Below are 6,433 nucleotides of genomic sequence, written 5' to 3' on the forward strand. Positions count from 1 at the left end.
AGTTAAATATTCATATTAATTTAGCACAAATATTTAAAAAAAATATTTTTAGTTTTAATTTATCATTTAATTTACAAATTTGTATTATTTTAAGTTTTAATTTATTGCACAGTTGAACATTTATATTATTGTAAGTCTTAATTTGTCAATTCAAGTATAAATTTATTAAAATTTAGACTTAATTTCTCCAGGTTCATCCTGGAGTGTGACCCTGCTGATTTCTCCATGACTTTTGCCTCTTACCGTTGGGAAAAAAAAGCATTGTTATCCTTGAAAAAAAGCACTGTTACTGTTAATGGATTGGAACGTTGGCCAACGGCTATGAAAGAATGTCTGAAAAAACACTGTTATCGTTGGTGCTTTCAGTTTCACCTCTTATATAATAAGATAAACAGTTTAATTAATTTGTCTGTGGCTCTGTGTTTGCTAGAAGTCCCACGCCCACCGGGATGACCAGGTATGCTCTTGAGTTCATCCAGGGATTTGAGGAATTAATGATTTGATGTGCTCATTATATGGTTTTCAAATGTATGTCAGGGTTTGAGGAATTATATGGTTTCCAACTTGTGTTCATTGTGTGGTCAATATATTCTGTAAGAATTCTACTAAAAGTCCATTATGGGTATGTAGAGTTTGGAAAATTGTTTAGGTCTGCAAGCGGACAAGGCAAATGGTGGTACAATTTTTTAGGCGATGCTGCTGTGAATTGAATATGAATGTGTAAGGTTTTAGTCAGTTTTTTCTGCACTTTTTGCTTTTGTGTGTCTGCAGCTGTTTGGGAATTTTTTGATTTTGCGTCCAACGATTTATGAATTCTCTGTCTTGTTTTTTACCACCGGGATGCTCTAACAGCTATCCACCTATAATCAATCAACTCAATTTGTGGGAGTTTTCTGCAACTTCTGCATTACAATCTTGGATGTCTGCAAATGCCTATCACTGTGGAAGTATTTTACATTTGTTCCACATTGTGGGTATATGGGTCTCTCTCTCATGAATTTGTGCGCCTAGAGTGGTTAAGATTGTGCATATATTTTTTTATGTCCATAGTTCAATGTGTTGCCTCTGTATTCTCAATCTGGCTTCTCAAGGCAACTTCTTTTGAATTTGTTTTTCTTTAATTTTTTTGTGGTGTACTTTGAATTGTGATTTGGATTCTTGATGCTTGTATAAGTGTGCATCTTCTTTGGTTGAGGATTCTAGTATTGATTATGCCTCCATTCGTCAGTATATGCATATCTGATTTTCTGTATTTATATGGGTTTGAGGGGTTTTTGTGCATTTGCATCGTTTTTGGTACTTTTGCTTGTGGTTTGCAAATTATGGCTCAACTTTCATGAGGCTGCATTGCAGGTGTAGGTAGAGACCAACCACTGTTATTTATCGCTGTGATTCTTGGAAATCTTTTTCCTCTTTCCAGTGAAATCTCCATCTAGTGCATTGCGTGTGAGCCACTGCTTAGATTTGTAGTCAATGGATTGGATGCTGTGTCGGATCTGGTCTTCCTCTACTCAAGAAAGCAGTCATTTTGACTGAAATTCAGAGGACAAGAAATACTTCTGGAGGCTGTATTATTTCTCATAATTCCATTTCACCTGCACATGTTGAATATGGCAGTCATACAGTAGGTGTCTCGAAGCAATTCGCTCTTTCTATCATAAGGAACGATCTGCGCTCTCATTCTAAATCCTCTATGATTTTTCTCGAGGGATTCAATAGATTGCTTCACAATATTAATCTTTATCTTGTTCGGGAGGACAATACAAATCATCTTTAGCTTGGCCTTCAACTTACCATTGACTCGGGGGATGACCAGGTATGCATCCCCTCATCAGATGGCTATATCTTATCATTTCTATCTCTTGATATGACTAAAATTAGCTAGGATTTATATAGAATTTGCTAGAGCTTATTTCTTAAAGTAAATACCCTGCCCAAGTATCTATTATCTAATATTAATCAGAATAGATTTGAAAAACACTTTTATTTACTTCTCTCCCCAATAGCTCAAGTAAGCTCACGAACAGCCAGCATATGATGACATCACAGTCCATTGTGATGGGATAAGACATTCTGGATATAACTGTGTATTACTCATATTCAGAAGCTCTCAACTCATTACTCTCATTACTAATACTCGTCATGGGAGGTGTTGAATTGGTTGTTATATTCCTTGTCCCCTGCTACGCCTGCCTAGCGCATGCCATCTCACATAAAGTACCTTTAATAATATGAATTAAGAAAGATGTGAAATTGATTGTTATGTTCCTCCCTCCCTGCAATGCATGTCTATCTCAAGCTGCCTCATCTAAACAGCCGACCGTCATACTGTCTCATTTCAACTGCTAGTGATTTTATTTCTAGTAAATTTGAAATTAAAACTTAACGACTGTGTAAGCTCTTTCAGCTCAAGCTGCACTCTTTACTTAATGTGTTAATATTGGTTGGAGAAATTCTATTTGTAAATATAGAGCTGCTCCTCCTGTAGAGAGTTTGGGATGGGGTGTTTGTGGTTATCCAGGGATTATAATTTCCTTTTTCATATACTAACTGACATTTATTGGTTTTCAGGGCAGCCAATCTTTATTTCTGATATAGATTTCCAACAATGTACTCATGTATAAAAGGTTATAAGCTCTTAGGATACCCTATAAGCGTTTCTGCTCTTAATGTTCTTTGCTTTGTTTTTAAGCATAAAAAAATTCAAAGGCTTAAATGAAAATCATGATATACAAAGATCCAAAAGTTCTCTGAAATGTTGTTGTCTTAGATAATTAAAGATAATTAGAATATTCCCTTTAAGTGATTGTTAGTTGTAATCCTGCATTAGAACTATCAAAGTGCGAAAATCCATATTATATTAGGGAATAGGTTTTAAAAAATATAAAACAATTTTTGACAAGAAAAAATGCAAAACACATCTACTGAAAATTTGGGAGTACAACATATGTACATTTGATTTGCAAAAGTCAAGAGTTATGTTTCAAAGAGTTCAGAAAATGACATTTCATACTTTACTGTCTGTATCCTATACCACTGTTGTGTCCATCGTTGTTAGTTTATCCTTTTACACTTGTAGTTAAATATATTTTTTCTCCTTCAACATTTTTACGATTTCTGGTAATTTGGGAAGATCTGAAAAATGCATTTTGTCTTTTAGCATTTGTGTGTATTCAAGTTATATTATCTTCAATCTTGAAGAGGAATTGTATGTTTTGTAAGTAATACACTACCATTAATTATTTATCTTCTCCATCAGGTCATATACAACTCAATGGCCCTATAGAAGCTTGAGAAACAATGAAGGTATCTCTAGGATGACATATCATATTGAATCACACTTTAGTGGCTTTAAAATCCATAAGAATCTGTCAAAGATAATGAACATTAGTTTTTGTATTTAGTTATTTGTTATAGGTGTAAATTTCAGTTATATTCTCAACTCTATATAAATAATGTATTCTCAAAATGTTATAAAAAATAGTTTAATAAAAATTAATAAATTATTGAATGCTCATTCGCTATTCTAGATTCCTTCAACCAACACCTGACTAAAGACTCCACATAATAGCTACAAGACACTGCTGAAGAAATATATTTTGCTTTTCATTCTTAGTCTCTGCTGACATGAAAAACAGAGCTCTCCAACTTCTTTGTATTGATATCAGTAATCTGGTCAGTTTGAGTGAAAGTGAGGCTTCTCATAGTTTGTATATATCGCTTTGAAAATGTATTATTGTGACTTTGAGAAAAGAAAAGCTTTGCAAATTTTCTACGTTCTTCTTTAGCTTTCTGGTATTGTGATAATGGTTGGTAGTAGGAATGGCTTCCTTTTGGTTAAGAAAGTTGTAAAAAAGCTAGGAGCAGCTACTGTTTAGGATTTGTATGTCTAGTTGGTGCCCCGGAGTAACATTGAAGCTCTCAGCATCTCTTGAAAATATTTTAATGTCAAATGGCAGTAATGTAGTCTAGAATTCCTCATAATTTCCAGTTACTCTAAATTGTAAAGGTAGACTTTCGAAATCCTATAGAAGAGCTGACATATCACATGAAGCCAATTTTAATTCAAAAGAAGCTTCCAACTTTTGTATATTCTTCTTGTTGCATATACTTGTGATTATAGCTTGGTATGCACTGGGAAAGACACTATCAGAGAGGACAACATGGGCTTTGGCCATGGACAGAGGTTTAAATATGGTGACAATTGTTTATGATTTTTATTGAATTCAATGGTATCAGCTGTTTTTTCCCTGTTTCACTAAGTTTTTCTATTGAGAGAAACCTTTTAGCTGATAGATTTGGTGGTTGAATCAATTATCCATTGTTTTGTTGGGTTTTAAGATTGATGTATCAGTGGTAATGTGGCAACATCTTTGATTGAATTTGATAAGTAGCACATCTTTGAATTAAGTTTTCTGTGAGTTCTCTTAGTCATCAGCAAGGAAACTGCTATTTTTTTTTGTTATTTTAATAAATCATGACTCAGTAATTATTCTTGTGATTTTAGGAGAGGAGACACATACTGATCACTTCAAAAACATTCCGATCAGCTTGCATTGAAAACATGAGATGCTGATAATGTCTAGATCTGGCTCAAGCATTTGATGTGCCAGAGATAATTGGCATTCTCTGATATTATTGATATATACATAAATATCTTTGCCATGTGTGTAGAGTGATGCTGGAGTATCTCAATATTTATTGCAGTCAATGCAAAACTAATTTTAATTTTATAGTTGTACTTTTGAATCAAATTGATCAAGTAATTTGTTGTTTAATATAATTTTTTTATTTGGGAGGGGTTGAGTTTGCCCCCTCCTCTAGGTTGGAAGGAATTGTCATTGGTCATGATCATTCTCTTCAGTCTAATGTCTTCATATTGATTTTTATATTTTATATTATATAAAATTCAACCTTACTTTTTATTTATAATTTGGTAACATTGTAAGAATTAATGTTGTGTTATTAGTACGTTGTGATCTAAACATGTGTATCTTATTTTTAAAATTCATCTATTTTTTTGTGTAAGTGTGTTCTTGAATATTGATTTATTCATTATTTATTGAAGTGTGAGTATGAATTTTGGAATTTACTGACATTTGATTCATTGTGACATTCACTTTGTATGTTTGAACTTTGACATTCACTTTGTTTGCATTTATTGTTTATATGAAGTGTGGGTGACAGCGTTGCCATTCATTAATTTTTTGTTTGAAGTCACTTTCAAACTTGTTTGTTTATTGTGTTTTGACATTCACTAGTTGTGAAGAGTGTGCTAACTTATGTTCTATGTTTGAACATTAATGTGAAATGTGTTTGAACTTGAGGATTCACTTTGGATTTACTTCATGTGCATTTGAAGTACCATGATCATTCACTTTGTAAGGTGTATGTTTAACTTTGTCATATTTGAACAAACCTAATGTGTTTTTTTTTTGTGTGATGTTTGTATTTGAACTAACTTTTTGCATTCACTTTGTGTGATGTGTCTTTGAGTTAGCTTTGACATTTACTTTGTGTGTTGTGTGTTTTAACTTTGTCATGTTTGAGAAAATTTTATGTGCAACATGTTTTATAACTTTGACATTTTATTTATAGGTGTGGCTGTGCATTGTGTGAAGTGTGGTTGGAATTAACTTTTATTTATTTGTTTGTGTATGTGCATGTTTGAAAGTTAATTTTTGTATTTACTTTGTGTGGTGTAATTGCATTCATTGTATGTATGTGCATGTGTAGCACATTAAAAATTTGACTTTATGTGGTGTGTGTTTGAATTAAACGTTGGCACTCATATTGTGATGTATGTGTTGAAATAAATTTGACATTCACTTTGGGTTGCATGTGTGCTTTAAATTTGTCATGTTTGAATGGACTCCACGTGGTATGTTTTTACTTTACTATGTTTTGTAACTTCAATGTTCATTTTGTGTGTGTTGCTTGCATTTTGAGATGTTTGAACTAGTGTTTATTTTGTGTTTGATTGTACTTGGTGTTAAGTATGTCTGGAATTGTGTATGTTTCTATGTGTGAATTTTGTTTGACATTTAATTTATGCATATATGTGTTTTTCAACAAACGTTGACATTAACTTCATGAGTATATATGTGTTTTTAAATAAACTTTGAAATTCAATTTATGTAGAATATATGTATTTTTGAATGTGGAAGATATTTTTGTTTATAAACCAACTTAGCATTCAGTTTGTGTGGATTGTGTGTTTTATTTGTAACCCATGCATGTCTAACTCAAGCCGCCCCATCTAAACAGCCGATATTTAAACTGCTAGTGATTTTATTTCCACTAAAATTGAAATAAGAACAAAACGATTTTTTAAGTTCTTCCAGTTTCACTCTACTAAAACTAGAACATTGACTAGAGAGCTTTCTGTGGGTAAATAAAGAGTTTGGGGTGGGGTGTTTGTGATGATCCAGGA

General features: G+C 32.7%; 1 long non-coding RNA gene across 1 annotated transcript; it reads left to right on the plus strand.

Moving 5' to 3' along the window:
• The first annotated feature begins 209 nt into the window (after positions 1 to 209).
• On the plus strand, positions 210 to 4,932 carry LOC131070414 (uncharacterized). The gene is made up of 3 exons (XR_009112321.2): positions 210 to 457; positions 1,354 to 1,816; positions 4,508 to 4,932. It is a non-coding gene; the product is annotated as an uncharacterized LOC131070414 (long non-coding RNA).
• The last annotated feature ends 1,501 nt before the right edge of the window (positions 4,933 to 6,433 follow it).

The sequence above is a fragment of the Cryptomeria japonica genome, chromosome 3 (genome assembly GCF_030272615.1).
Source record: "Cryptomeria japonica chromosome 3, Sugi_1.0, whole genome shotgun sequence".
Taxonomy (NCBI): domain Eukaryota; kingdom Viridiplantae; phylum Streptophyta; class Pinopsida; order Cupressales; family Cupressaceae; genus Cryptomeria; species Cryptomeria japonica.